Source organism: Bos javanicus, chromosome 7 (assembly GCF_032452875.1).
Source record: "Bos javanicus breed banteng chromosome 7, ARS-OSU_banteng_1.0, whole genome shotgun sequence".
Taxonomy (NCBI): domain Eukaryota; kingdom Metazoa; phylum Chordata; class Mammalia; order Artiodactyla; family Bovidae; genus Bos; species Bos javanicus.
Genome location: NC_083874.1, coordinates 54476553 through 54492815, shown reverse-complemented (window position 1 = coordinate 54492815; position 16263 = coordinate 54476553).

Here is a 16263-nt window from a genome sequence, read left to right as displayed (position 1 = left end):
GTCAAGGCTATGATTTTTCCAGTGGTCATGTATGGATGTGAGAGTTGGACTGTGAAGAAGGCTGAGCACCAAAGAATTGATGCTTTTGAACTGTGGTGTTGGAGAAGACTCTTGAGAGTCCCTTGGACTGCAAGGAGATCCAACCAGTCCATTCTGAAGGAGATCAGCCCTGGGATTTCTTTGGAAGGAATGATGCTGAAGCTGAAACTCCAGTACTTTGGCCACCTCATGCGAGGAGTTGACTCATTGGAGGGGACTCTGATGCTGGGAGGGATTGGGGGCAGGAGGAGAAGGGGATGACAGAGGATCAGATGGCTGGATGGCATCACTGACTCGATGGACGTGAGTCTGAGTGAACTCCAGGAGTTGGTGATGGACAGGGAGGCCTGGCGTGCTGCGATTCATGGGGTCGCAAAGAGTCGGATACGACTGAGTGACTGATCTGATCTGAATTAACTATTATTGAAGTGCAGTCACTCTTTGTGACCCCATGGACTGTAGCCCACCACACTCCTCCATCAATGGGATTTTCCAGGCAGGAGTACTGGAGTGGGTTGCCATTTCCTCCTCCAGAAGATCTTCCCAACCCCGGGGTTGAACCTGGGTCTCCTGCATGGTAGATAGACGCTTTACCATCTGAATCACCAGGGAAGTCTATTTAACTATTATTAACTGCCATTAATAGTTAATAAAAGGACCTCACTATAGGCATTGATGTGGGTACATTTGTACAAACACACACATGCAATTGAGATAAATAAGTCCTTGAAAGTACTTAGCTATGAATCCTAAAATCTAAGTCTAAACAGGTGTGTTACCAGAAGAAATACTGTCAGTTCATCTGACATAGCAGAGGGTACAGTCCGGAGGGGAAGTCAGTTTGTTTCTTTAGATCTGGTTCAGTCATTAATCCTATTAAAATATCACATTAACTACTACTGATAAGTGAGGGGGAAAAAAAATTAGCTGCAAGAGTATGAACCATAGCAAATTATTTTAGGTGAAGCCAGGATTTAACCTACAAAGTCACTTAGATTTATCCCATAGCTACTTAGTGCAGAAAATACAGCTAACTAGTCTTCTATTTTTTCTAACAGTCTGTCAAGAACTTAGGGTAGTGCTATCTGATAGATAATGTGAACTGCATGTGTAATTTTAATTAAAAAATAAAAATAAACAGGTGAAATTAATTTTGATAATACATTTTATTTTACCCACTATATCAAAATATTATCATTTTAATGTCAATATAAAAAATCAAATAAGATTTTGTCTTTTGGCTAAACCTCAGAAATGTTGGATTAGCCTCATTGAAGGTACTCAGTAGCAACATGAGTGAAGTCGCTCAGTCGTGTCCGACTCTTTGTGACCCCATGAACTGTAGCCTACCAGGCTCCTCCCTCCATGGGATTCTCCAGGCAAGAGTACTGGAGTGGGTTGCCGTTTCCTTCTCCAGGAGATCTTCCCAACCCAGGGATCGAACCTGGGTCTCCCACATTGCAGGCAGACACTTTAACCTCTGAGCCACCCGGAAAGCCCCAGTAGCAACATGGCTGGTTGCTATGAACAGCACAGAGAGCAGTGGCTTCCAACTTGTTCTCCATACATGCCTATACGGAAAAAAGTGAACATGCATCTCAACATATGTATGTGTATTTCTTTAGAAGTTATATACATGGGTTATATTCTAAATGTATGAAAGATGTCTTGTTTCATCTGTATCTCATTTGACTTATCTTTTTGTATATTTTAGAAGTATATATTTATAACATAACCCATGTGTGCAATTTCTAAAGAAAAAATTTGCATATGCTGGGATGTAATTTCTTTCCCCATAGGCATATCTTAAAATTTTTCACTTCCTGGTGATTCTAAAATTTTACTCATTAATATGACTATTATTAGTAAATACAATATGATAAAAATAAGCCTCATTATGTTGGAAAATCTTGATTTAACATTTGTAATACTTTTAATTCAGCAACTCAAAGATCTGTCACTATGTTCAGTTTATTTTAATTTTTGGTTTTAATGGCTGTCGAAGCTGAGAAAAATATCTTCCAAAGAGAAATAGATCTAATTTAAAGAAGTGCATTAGTGGTTGTGCTTGAAATCATGATGCTAATATTTCATCCCATCCACTAATTATGCAAAAATCTTTGCAGTAATTTAACATATAAGTTTCCACTTCTCTGACATCAGTCAGTGGTTTTTTTAGTTGCTTTCTTGTATTTTTAATAAATGGAGTCAAAGTCCACTGAAACTCTTTATTATGAAGATTTGCAAAGCGATTGGAAAATTCTGTGTGTCAGGCCCTAAGATGACCCTTCATGGTTTCTCCCTCCTGAAGTTCACACCTTGGTGGAATCACCCTCCCTTGAGTGTGGGCATGACATGTGACTGACTTGCAGCTGATAGAATATGACAATTGTGATTGGATGTCACTCTCATGATTGTGTTTGGTTATATTAGACTCTGACTTAGCAGACTGAAATGAGAGACTCTCCCTGTCATCTGGAGGAAATGAATGGACATGCTGGAGAAGCCCATATAGCCAAGAACTGTGGTGACCCTGAAGTCCTATGGGCAGCTTCTAGAACCTGTAGACAGTCTCCAGCTAGCATCCAGCAAAAAATTTGTCTCCTCCATCATACAGAAATGAATTCTGCTAACAACCTGAATGAACCTGGAAGCAGTTTCTTCCCCAGTTGAGCCTCCAGATGAAAACAGTCCCATTGAGACCTTACCTGCAGCTTGTGAAAACCCTAGGCAGTATCCCCTAAACAGTGTTCAAACTCCTGACCCAAGACATAACAAACTGTGAAATAAAAGATGTGTGTGTATGGTTTTAAGCTGCCAAATTTCTGGTAATTTGTTGTACAGCAATAGAAAATATATGCTGATAATTTTTTAAGTGTACAGATATGAGAGTTTTTAAGAGTTGGCACGTAATCATGTTTACAGAATCAGAGAGTAATAGAAATATTTCCAAATATCTATTTTCCAAATGCTGTATCCAAAATAAGAATTTCCTGTGTAAAAGTCCACTTTTACAAAAGCAGGCATAGAGTCTACTGTAATTTAAAAGTTGATTTTTGAAAGTTTTTAAATTTAATTTTTAAAATTGATCACATCAATATAGCCATTTGTGCTTTTGACTTCTTGACTGTATTAGCTTACTTATGAATGATATGATGAATGAATTTCAATTTTAGTATTATCTATGTAACATTATCCCAGAAACTTAAAGAAATTTTTAATCAGAGTATTGTGGGAAATGGGGCATGAAAGGATGGTCATGTCTCAGTAAGTCCCTGGGATGGGCTGCTGAGTGAGGGTCTTTGACTTCATGCAGAAAGAAATTCAAAGTGAGCCATAGTAGAGTGAAAGCAGGTTTATTTTGAAAGATACACACTGCAAAGACAGAATGCAGTCCATCTCAGAAGGCAACAGTGGGCTTCAAGGTGTGGGGGTGGTTAGCTTTTTATAGACTGGGTTATTTCATAGGCTAATGAGTGGGGAAAATATTCTAACTGTCTTGGAGAAGAATTAGATATTTCTAGGAATTGGGGCACCACTCATTTTTTGGCCTTTCATGGTTGGCCTCAGAACTGTCATGGCATCTGTGGATGTGTCATGTAATGAGGGTCAAGATCTACTGGAAGTTGAGTCATCTGCCCTCTTGGACCTAGTAGGTTCTAAGTATCCTGTTGTTCTTAATGATTGTGTGATTCTTTTAATGGCTGTGCCCTGCCTCCTTCCTTCCTGTCTCAAGAGGAGCCACTCTATGAGTGAATACACTTAAATAATTTCTTCAAAAAATGTTGTGTTAATTATAGAAGTCATCTACTCTCAAAAATATATCTTCTTTCAGTCAGTTCAGTTCAGTCACTCAGTTGTCTCCAACTCTTTGCGACCCCATGAATCGCAACACGCCAGGCCTCCCTGTCCATCACCAACTCCCGGAGTTCACTCAGACTCACGTCCATCAAGTCAGTGATGCCATCCAGCCATCTCATCCTCTGTCGTCCCCTTCTCCTCCTGCCCCCAATCCCTCCCAGCATGAGAGTCTTTTCCAATGAGTCAGCTCTTTGCATGAGGTGGCCAAAGTACTGGAGTTTCAGCTTCAGCATCATTCCTTCCAAAGAAATCCCAGGGCTGATCTCCTTCAGAATGGACTGGTTGGATCTCCTTGCAGTCCAAGGGACTCTCAAGAGTCTTCTCCAACACCACAGTTCAAAAGCATCAATTCTTCGGCGCTCAGCTTTCTTCACACTCTCACATCCATACATGACCACTGGAAAAACCATAGCCTTGACTAGACGGACCTTTGTTGGCAAAGTAATGTCTCTGCTTTTCAATATGCTATCTAGGTTGGTCATAACTTTTCTTCCAAGAAGTAAGCATCTTTTAATTCATGGCTGCAGTCACCATCTGCAGTGATTTTGGAACCCCTCCCCGCACCTCCCCCCCGCCAAAAAAAAAATCTTCTTTAGTTATATTTAATTTAGTGACATGCCAAAAAAAGCAATTCTTCATGTTGTTTATTACTGAAATCTAATCTAGCAGATAGCATGCTTCAAGATGTCTAGAAACATCTGCACTTTCATCTTGGCTGTAGGATACAACTCCTGTCATATATCATCTGGTCTAGAAGTTATTTCCTCCAGTCTTTAGCAATATAGTCTATGCATATTCTGAAAGTATTTTGCTACTGTGGTATAATAAAAACATAAGTACTTGGTATTTGTCCCTGGTCTCTGGCACAGAGCTCCTAAAACCCTTGGAATTTCCTAAGGGGAAGGAGTCTTTTGTTATTCATTACAACCTCCTTTCTGATCATACCTGAATTTGCTAATGAGGTGCTAAATGAGGTAACAAAATGGAAGTTACTGGAAACCTTAACAAAAGCAGTTTCAGTGGCGTAGCTGGGAAGAAGCCAGCTTGTTAATAAACAAGAGTGAGCTGAAGGTTAGAAAGCGGACTCAGCATATGTAAACAACTCTTTTGGGAAGTTTAATATAGAAGGGAATGGAGAAATGGGGTTATGACTAGAAGAATATGTGGGGTTCAGGGAAAGTTTTGGTTTTGTGACTTGTTGGTTTTATAATGAAAGGTTTTTGAGCATGTTTGCTGAGGGAAATGAACCAGTACAAGGAAGAGAGAGAGACAAATGGAAGGAAAGGGGATGAAATCTGGAGCACAGAGGAGGGGCTGGCTCTATGAAGAAGATACTGACCTTCATTATGGTAGAAGAGAAGAGTAGGAGAGAATTCAAGATTGTAAGTATAGACTAGTTTCATCCTTTGGTTGTTAAAAGACAAGGAGATTTTCCCTGGTAATTTCAGATTTCTTGATGAGGAGGGGAGCTCATCATTAGTGGAGGAAAGAATGTAGGAAGTATGAGGAGATAAAAGGTCTCCTGAGAAAAAGAGAAGTCCAGCCTACTAGAGAAACAGTTGGTTTACTGGAATGCATTGAATACCTCATGGAGATCCAATAGGAATAAAAGTGAAAATAGCCCCCTTTGTGAATTTATCTGGTAACATTCATCTGCTCAACTGTAATCTTAAAGAAGGCAGATGATGTTCATCTGGTCTGATGTTTTTCCAGCAGAAGATGGAAAAGGGAATGATGGACAGTCAAGCTAAGTGGATTTGTAAAGGAGTTATTATAATGATGGATGATGGAATCAAGACTAAATAAGATGGTAAATGAAGCCAGATGGGACTTTGGGCAGGGGGTGGTGGTGAGCAACATGTTATGTTCTGTAGATTTTCTTATATATGAAGGGACTGACCTTAATCAGTTGACAAGCCAAAAACTTAGACAACAAAATGGTAGGCTTACCCATTCATGCCATGCGCCTGGTTTGGATTTTTCTTTTCTCTACAGTGACTGGCTTGAACACTTATTTATCTTCTTACTTAATCCTATCAGTATTTGTTTAACTAAAAATTTGGCATTGGTTTTCCCCAGTCACCTCGAGGTGAAGCCATCATTTTTGCCATATTAGTAAAGCCTCTGAAGTAAGACTCCTTTCTTTTTTCTTGCAAAAAGCATTTAGCTCAAGATTATTTCAAAGTTAGTCATTTTCACCTTTTCCTTTTATTTTTTAATATGCAGAATCAGCAGAGCCAGGTGCAAGAAAGCAGACCAACCATGTTGCTCTTGCACAGCCTCAGTATCTTGCAATATATCCACCTCATTTGTCCATTTACAGTCTGTCAGCAAATAAACAGCTTGAGGCATGTCAGTGAAAACACACATGCCTTTAGATGTGCTTAGCATCTAAATTAAATCATCCAATGCCATATTTGGTTTGCTTCTTAGCATAAATCATAACTAACCACTCATGTGCTTTCAAAGTCAGCAAGTTTAGACTCTGATTGTTCTACAGAGGCAGTTCAAAATAAAAATGCCTTGATGATCAATTACCTCCAAGACTTGAACTTGGGCCTCTTTCCAAACAATGGAAGGCCCAAAATTTTTGGAAATGTATAAATATCATTTTGAATCTGGCCCCACCCTATCATTTTGAGACAAAAGACTCACTCTCACATATCCTGCCATGATCATGTAAAAGTCATCCTCAGATACCCATATTGACCATGGTCTTCATTCTGATCTGACCCAGCTTGTGCTTTGCTTCTATACATCTTTGTTTCTCACTTCTTTCATTTACGTAACATCTGGCATGATTGACCTGGCTTCACATTTTACTTTTTCTCTCAGCCTCAGTGAGACTTTCCCCTGACTATGTCATGTTTTGGGCATTCTGAATAATCATCCTCTCTGGTTTAGAGTGGCCTCCTGGAAACTTAAGACATTGACATAGGTATTCAGAAACACCACACACCCTGGGTTTGCTTCAGCCACAGTGTAGACAGAATGCACCTTGTCAGTACTTTTATTCAAGTGCTGAAATGGCAGCTAGCAAGTCTTGTGTGTCTGCCAAGAGTCAATCTTCTATGCATAGACTCATCTGTTCTGAAGAAACTCCAAGGACAGTGTTTGCCACACAGGTGCCAGTTAATGAATATTTGAAATAATACATGGACTATTTACTGTATTACAATTTTACTTGTACCTACCATTGTTGTGTGGTTTATGTAATTTAGCCTTCAAAATAGCCCCGTGAGGGAGGTACTGTTATACCTTCAATCATTAGTTTAATGCAGTAGAGGGGAAGATTTTGACTTAAATTCCTCCTTCACTGCTGTTTCTGTTCAATGAAGAGACTGGATTTTTGAACAACTCTAAGTCTCAGGACTATAATCATATCATCCACTGCAGCATTCCCATTCCTACCCTTAAGCAGTGGAGCAGGCATTAGACCTGAAGTCAGGCCAAGTATCAAGGAACCTAACACCTAAAATGGATAACTAATAAGCACTGAGTATTTTCTATAAGCCAGACCCTGTGTATTATCACACTGAATCTTCACTGCCTCCTCTAGATATTGTGCTTCTTCCAGTTTTTACATGTCAAGTAAGGCTCCAAGAGGTAAGTAATTCATCCAAATTTACCCAGCTAGTAAGTGGTGGAGCTAGAAAGAAACCCAGTTAAGTTTGGCTTTGAAGCCAGCATTCTTTTTACCATAGGACTTTACTAAAGCTGTGAAACTTTTATGTTGTTAAGTCATGTTTCAGACAGCTTCATCTTAAACTTTTACAAAACCTCATAAGTTCTTACAGTTGGGTCAAAGTCAAGGTATTGATTTAGAAATTGCTTTACCAGCTAACAACTCCCTTTCCTTTCCCAAATATTGTTAATTCTAAGAAAAATGAGGAACAGAGTTTTTCACACACAAGGGAAATCTCTGGAGTGGAAATGGGGCCACTGTTTGACCCTACTTATTGATTTGTATGAACTTTTATTCACTCTTAATGTGAGTTATAGCTGGAAATTAAGATAGTTGAACCAAATTCTGAAACTTTAGGTATTTTCCCAGTATCATTCTTTGTTTTTTTAAATTGAAGTATGGTTAATTTATACTCTTGTGTTGGTTTCAGGTATACAGCAAAATGATTCAGTTGTTTTATATAGATACAAAAGAATATATATTATTTTTCAGATTCTTTTCCTTTATCAGTTCAGTTCAGTTCAGTTGCTCAGTCATGTCCGACTCTTTGCGACCCCATGAATCGCAGCACGCCAGGCCTCCCTGTCCATCACCAACTCCTGGAGTTCACTCAGACTCACGTCCATCGAGTCAGTGATGCCATCCAGCCATCTCATCCTCTGTCGTCCCCTTCTCCTCCTGCCCCCAATCTCTCCCAGCATCAGGGTCTTTTCCAATGAGTCAGCTCTTTGCATGAGGTGGCCAAAGTACTGGAGTTTCAGCATCATTCCCTCCAAGGAAATCCCAGGGCTGATCTCCTTCAGAATGGGCTGGTTGGATCTCCTTGCAGTCCAAGGGACTCTCAAGAGTCTTCTCCAACACCACAGTTCAAAAGCATCAATTCCTCGGCGCTCAGCCTTCTTCACAGTCCAACTCTCACATCCATACATGACCACAGGAAAAACCATAGCCTTGACTAAACGGACCTTTGTTGGCAAAGTAATGTCTCTGCTTTTGAGTATGCTATCTAGGTTGGTCATAACTTGACTTCATAGTTCCCTGTGCTATACAATAAGTCCTTGTTGGTCACCTATTTTATATATGGTCGTGTGTATATGTTAACCCTGAACTCCTAGTTTATCCCTCCCCTTTTCCCTTTGGTAACTGGAAGTTTGTTTTCTAGGTCTGTGGGTCTATTTTTTTGTAAATATGTTCATCTGTATCATTTATAAGTGATATCACATAATATTTGTCTTTGTCTGACTTACTTCACTTAATATGATAAGCTCTAGGTCTATCCATGTTGCTGCAAATGGCATTATTTCATTCATTTTCATGTCTGAGTAGTATTTCATTGTATATTATACCACATCTTCTTTATCCATTCATTTGTCAATGGACATTTAGGTTACTTCCTTGATGTCTTAGTTATTGTTAGTAACACTGCAGTGCACATTGTGGTGCATGCATCTTTTTGGATTATGGTTTTCTCCAAATATATGCCAGTAGTAGAAGCTTTGTTATTAATAAAAGAAATGCAATGCTATTAATTGAAGTATTAAATTTGGTATAAAGACTTCCTCTGGAATGAGTGGGCTGCCTGACTCCTGTTTCAATGGATCAGGCTCCTCTGCTGAGGTTTCATGGCCACCAGAATTTTTCTCTTGCCAATCTGTCCAATTCTAGTCATACTTTTTGATGATCCAGTAGGCCAGTTCCCACATCTCTATCCGCACTCATATTGTTGCCTCTTTGTCTCTGCTCTGATCACTTACTCAAATTTGCCTGCCAAATTGTCTGATACCAACTGTGATTTCACCTTCTGCACAAACTCTAACCTGATTTGTGTGCTGACTAAGGGTACAAATTTTGGGGTTTACAAGACCTGAGTTCAAATCTTTAGAGTCTCTGCTTACCGTTAGTCACTGAGTAAATTGTTTAACTTCCCTAATATTGTGACTGATCTGACCTACCTTAGAAGTTGTAAGAATAAGATTAAATCATACATATAGAATACTTATTTCAGGCTCTGGCATGTAGCAAGTAATTATTAAATATTATTGACCTCTTATTGTTTCCATTAAGAGGCCTTTATTCTAGGCTGTACTCTCAAAGGAAAGGGAAAGAGTCATAATATTTATTTGGGTGGGAGCTGATAACTTGGGGATGCTCTTCAGAGAGAGTCTATAATAACTTGCCTCCAAGAGGGACACCATCAATATTTTGATTTTTCTTATATAAAAATAAAAGAATTTTCCATATTATTCTATTCCAAGCCATTCTATGGTCTAACAGTGAAAATATTCTTCCCTCAACCCTTTGAATTTATTTGACCAGCAAAATGCAACAGAACTGACATTCTGGAACTAACAAGGTGAGGTTCAGTGAATCCTTGCAACTTCTTCAGGGTCTTTTAGAACATTTGTTCTTGGAATAGTTTCTCTAGGAGAAGTTGATACAAGGTGATAAATCCATCTGTTCTAAAATTACTGTGTTGTGAGAGGCCTAAGTGTCATGGAGAATTCCAGGACAATAAGAAAGCAAAATGAAACACATGAAGAGAAGCAGAGACACCAAGGAGCATAGCAACTCCACTCATGTGAGTAAAGACCCATCTTGGAAGTGGCTGCTCCACAGCTACCTACACTCAGTGATACTCTGTAAGACCTGAAACCTTGAAATTCCTGGAAGAAAACAAGGAAAAGCCTTCTTGACAATAGATTTGGCAATAATTTTTTGGATATGACACCAAAAGTACAGACAACAAAAGCAAAAGTAAACAAATGTGACTATATCAAACTAAAAATTTTCTGTGCAGCAAAAGAAAGTCAACAGACTGAAATGGAAACCTATGGAGAAAATAATTGTAGATCATGTATCTGATAAGGGAGCTCATACAACTCAATGGCAAAAAGTAACCCAATTTTTAAAATGGGCAAAGGATCTGAATAGATGTTTATTTTCCCAAAAAGGACATACAACTAGCCAATGGGTATATGGAAAAGTGTTCAATATCATAATCAAGGAAATGCAAATCAAAGCCACAATGAGGTATTACTTCACACTGTTAGGATGGCTGTCATCAAAAAGACAAGAGATAACAAGTGTTGATGAGGATGTAGAAAGAATGTTGGCGGGAATATAAATTGGTGCAGTCACTATAGAAAACAATATGAAGGTTCTTTAAAAATATAACTAGTATATGACCCAGCAATACCACTTCTGAGTTATATCCAAAGCAAATTAAATCAGTGTTTTGAAGAGATATCTGCACTGCCATATTCATTGCAGTGTTATTCACAATAGCCAAGATATGGAAACAACTGTGTCTGGCAATGAATAAACAGATAAAGAAAATAGGTGTGTGTGTATGTATATATATATATATGTGTGTGTGTGTGTGTGTATATATATATACACACACATGTATGTACATACACTCACAAACTCATACATACACAGTGGAATCTTGTTCAACCACAGAAAAGATGTGCTAATATGTGTGACAACATGGAACAACTTGCAAGCATAATGCTTCCAAGTGAAATAAGAAAGACAAATACTATATAATATCACTGATATGTAGTATTTTAAAAAGTTGAAGTTACAGAGTAGATTGGTGGTTGCCAGGGGCTGGAGGAAATGGGGAGATGTTGGTCAAAGAGCACAAAGTTTCAGTTATAATATGAATAAGTCCCATGTATAGTACATTGATTATAGCTAATAATACCATATTGTATATTTGAAACTCGCTAAGAGAATAAGTTTTAAGTGGTCTCATTACACAAGAAAAACACTAATAATGTGAGATAATGGATGTGTTAGCTTGATTGTGGTAATCATTTCACAGTGTATACATATATGAAATTATCATGTTTTACTCTTTAAACATATATATAATTTTTTCCAATGATACCGCAATAAAGCTAGGAAAAATTTGAAAACATATTTAGAAAATAAAAAAAAATACTTTTTAACTTTATAAAAGAAGCCTCCCAACAAACTTTCCCCAAATTCCTGAGCCACAAAGGTATTAGCAAAATCAAATGGTTGTTTTAAGCACCTGTATTTGGGGAGCAGTTTATTATGCCATTAAGATAATAGGGGGTTTCCCAGGTGGTGCTAGTGGTAAAGAACCTGTTTACCAATGCCAGAGACGTAAGGGATGCGAGTTTGATCCCTGGGTCAGGAAGATCCCCTGAAGGAAGAAATGGCAACCCACTCTAGTCTTCTTGCCTGGGAAATCCCATGGACTGAGGAACCTGGCTGGCTACAGTCCATGGAGTCACAAAGAGTCTGACACAGCTGAAGTGACCAAGCCTGCACAGATATGATAGGGACTTCGATGGTGACTCAGTGGTAAAGAATGCCCCTGCCAATGCAGGAGATACAGTTTGATCCCTGGGTCAGAAAGATCCCCTGGAGGAGGAAAGGGCAACCCACTCAAGTATTCTTGCCTGGGAAATCCCAAAGACAAAGGAGCCTGGCAGTCTATAGTCCATGGGGTCTCAAAAGAGTCGAACACAACTTAGCGACTAAACAGCAACAATAACAACAGATAATAGAGCACGGTTTTAGATTCTTGAAGTTAATAAAATGGAAATGGATAGGGCAGTGTTGCAATGACATCTCCCTTGATGTCTGGTGTTGAAAACAAAACAAGATTCGGTACCTCCTTGAGACTGCCCCTTTTCTTCTGTTCTTGAGAGTGACCTGGGAGTTATCTCTTTGTTATATAAAGAGATTTCAATATACTGCATGTTAGAATGTAAAATGATTAAAAACAATAGGTCTACATAGGCTTACAATGGTTTATGTAAACATAGGTTTATAACATGGCTTTGCCACTTGTTAGCTGTGTGACCTTGGACAAAGTGCCTAACACTTCAAAGCTCTGTTCCCTCATTTGTAAAGTGGGATAATTCTTACCTCTCAGTGTTTTGTACAACTTTAAGTGAGACAACAGAGGATAAGATGGTTGAATGGCATCACCGACTCAATGGACATGGGTTTGGGTGGACTGCGGGAATTGGTGATGGACAGGGAGGCCTGGCTTGCTGCAGTTCATGGGGTCACAAAGAGTCGAACACAACTGAGCGACTGAACTGAACTGAACTGAAGTGAGACAATGATCATAAAGCACTTAGCAGAGATCCAGGCACAAAGTAAATGTTCTATAGTAACCATGACTATTTAGTATACATGTACTGTATCACTTTGGTGATTCACCTTCTTTCCATTATTCCATAGCAGAAAATCTTGAACTTCACACTTTATCTTTAGAAAATCTAACTTATATCACAGCATTCAGGCAATATTTACATATATTGACAATATCTGTTCTCATGGACAATGATTTTTCCAGTGAAAGCAAGGGGAGCCAAGTCATTGGGAAAGAACCCAGTTGCTAAAATGTTGAAATCAGAGTATTCACTTTATCGAGGTCAGGCTGTCATTTTAAAGGGAGTATTGAGGTAAGAAATTTCTGCTTGTTATTCACACTTCATGCCAGATTTGGACTGCCTTTATTTGCACTCACATAGTAGATTCCTGTGATTATTATATCATGATATTAGCCAGTGATGACAAGAGTCAAAGAAGACACAATGCTGTATGAGAGTTCTTTGACTCTTATTGGCTCCTGGCACCCTGCAAGGACTAGTCTGCAGCACTTTCCAGATGTTTCCTGAATTCCTCAACCACAGCCACAGCCCAAGAGCCCATAGACCTACAGGCCTCCCAGTTCACTCACATTATAGGGCCATTACAAGTTCATTTTGGCTCATAGGCTCTACAAGGTTAAGGAGAAAAAAGCCTGCTTTTCAAAGAATGGAACAGGGTTATTTCTTAGCATATGGAGAATGTAGGTCCCAGAGCTGATATTTATTCATTCTAGAAACATTTGCTGAGGCTCAGCTAAATGCCAGGCATGATGCTAGGTGCTGAGGATACAGCAGTGAACAAACTCAAGTTTGCGCAAACAACCACAAATAATTTTTAAGTGAGACAGAACTTTCAAAAGCCACTCAAATAACCTTTAAATAAGTGCTATGAAAGAAAAGTATAGGGTGCTCACCATTAACCAGGGAATTAAGGGTGCAGTTCCAAAATGCCTCTCTGGGAAAAGAACATCTAAGCAGTGACTTAGACTGAGTAGGGATTAGCCAAGAGAGAGGAGTAACAGGTGTGTGCGAAGGCCAGTGCAAGTGGAGGATTTGGGTCCAAAGTCTACTCTCTCCATTTCTGCCTCCATCCTGTACTGTAAGGGGATTTAGGCTCCTGTGTGTGAATACCCACACCTGAAACAGTCAAGTTCTTAATCCATCACAAAGGAAACAGCCATCCAAAGGTATACACTCTGTGACTTGGTGTATCTTAAATATGGCAAACTCTGAAAAGAGGCTCCTAACAGGCTCTAAAAGTTGGGTCCCCAGAGAGAGGCCTGGAAATGGATATGCAACCTGGGCTTCAGGCAAACATCTTGTGCTCTGTGAACGCCTTATTTCAGTGTGGAAATGAAGAAGAAAAAAGCCAGAGTGGGTCTTTATAAAATGTTGACCTGGCAGGGTCAATTGCTGCAGGGTCAATTGCCTGGCAGGGTCAATCGCCTGGCAGGGTCAATTGCCATTGGACAATACTAGCCCAAGCCCTAGGCAGGAGCTCTTTATGTGCAGACTCTGTAACTTAGAAGTCGGGACATGTATCAGTGAATTCTCCTGGAACCTGATTCAAAACTGTCTGAGCCTACACCTGTGTGCATGTTCCTCACAGCTTCCTTCAGCCTCATGAAGGAATTCCTAACACCCCAAGTGTTAACAATCACTGGAGCAGTTAGACATTGTCCAGCTGACTTTGAGATCTCTTGCAGCTCAGAGCTTCTGTGATTCCCTGACAACCTACACTCACCTGAGCCCAGCTGTAGAGAACCCTGGAGAAAGAGACTGGATAAGGAAATATTTGAACATTAATTAACATTCCAACTGTATCTCCTTTATATTCATATATGACTTCTAAGAAAGGCATATATGCCTTCCCAAAGAAAGGCAATGCCAAAGAATGCTCAAACTACCACACAATTTCACTCATCTCACATGCTAGCAAATTAATGCTCAAAATTCTCCAAGCCAGGCTTCAACAGTACGTGAACCGTGAACTTCCAGATGTTCCAGCTGGATTTAGAAAAGGCAGAGGAACCAGAGATCAAATTGCCAACGTCTGTTGGATCATTGAAAAAGCAAGAGAGTTCCAGAAAAACATCTGCATCTGTTTTATTGACTATGCTAAAGCCTTTGGCTGTGTGGATCACAACAAACTTGTGGAAAATTCTGAAAGATATGGGAACGTCAGACCATATTACCTCCCTCTTGAGAAATTTTTATGCAGGTCAAGAAGCAGGAGTTAGAACTGGACATGGAACAACAGACTGGTTCCAAATAGGGAAAGGAGTACATCAAGGCTGTATGTTGTCACCATGCTTATTTAACGTATATACAGGATAAATCATGAGGAATGCTGGATTGGTTGAAGCACAAGCTGGAATCAAGATTGCCAGGAGAAATACCAATAACCTCAGATGTGCAGATGACACCAATTTTATGGCAGAAAGTGAAGAAGAACTAAAGAGCCTCTTGATGAAAGTGAAAAGGAGAGTGGAAAAGTTGGCTTAAAACTCAACATTCAGAAAACTAAGATCATGGCATCTGATCCCATCACTTCATGGCAAATAGATGGGGAAACAGTGGAAACAGTGACAAAGTTTATTTTCTTGAGCTCCAAAATCAGTTCATATGGTGACTGCAGCCATGGCATTAAAAGACACTTACTCCTTGGAAGAAAAGTTCTGACCAACCTAGACAGCATATTAAAAAGCAGAGACATTACTTTGCCAACAAAGGTCCATCTAGTCAAGGCTATGGTTTTTCCAGTAGTCATGTATGGATGTGAGAGTTGGACTACAAAGGAAGCTGAGCACAGAAAAATTGATGCTTTTGAACTGTGGTGTTGGAGAAGACTCTTGAGAGTCCCTTGGATTGCAAGGAAATACAACCAGTCCATTCTAAAGGAGATCAGCCCTGGGTGTTCATTGGAAGGACTGATGCTAAAGCTGAAACTTCAGTACTTTGGCCACCTCATGCGAAGAGCTGACTCATTGGAAAAGACTCTGATGCTGGGAGGGATTGGGGGCAGGAGGAGAAGGGGAAGACAGAGAATGAGATGCTTGGATGGCATCATCGACTCGATCAACATGAGTTTGGGTAAACTCCAGGAGTTGGTGATGGATAGGGAGGTCTGTGGAGAAGGCAAAGGCACCCCACTCCAGTACTCTTGCCTAGAAAATCCCATGGGTGGAGCAGCCTGGTAGGCTGCAGTCCATGGCGTCGCTAAGAGTCAGACACGGCTGATCAACTTCACTTTCACTTTTCACTTTCATGCATTGGAGAAGGAAATGGCAACCCACTCCATTGTTCTTGCCTGGAGAATCCCAGGGACGGGAGAGCCTGGTGGGCTGCCGTCTATGGCATCACAAAGAGTCGGACATGACTGAGCGACTGAACTGAACTGAATATTCCATTGTATATATATATATATGTGTGTATACATATATATATATATATATATATACCACAACTTCTTTATCCGTTCATCTGTCAGTGGACACCTAGGTTGCTTCCATGTTGTATATGGTGCTACAGTGAACA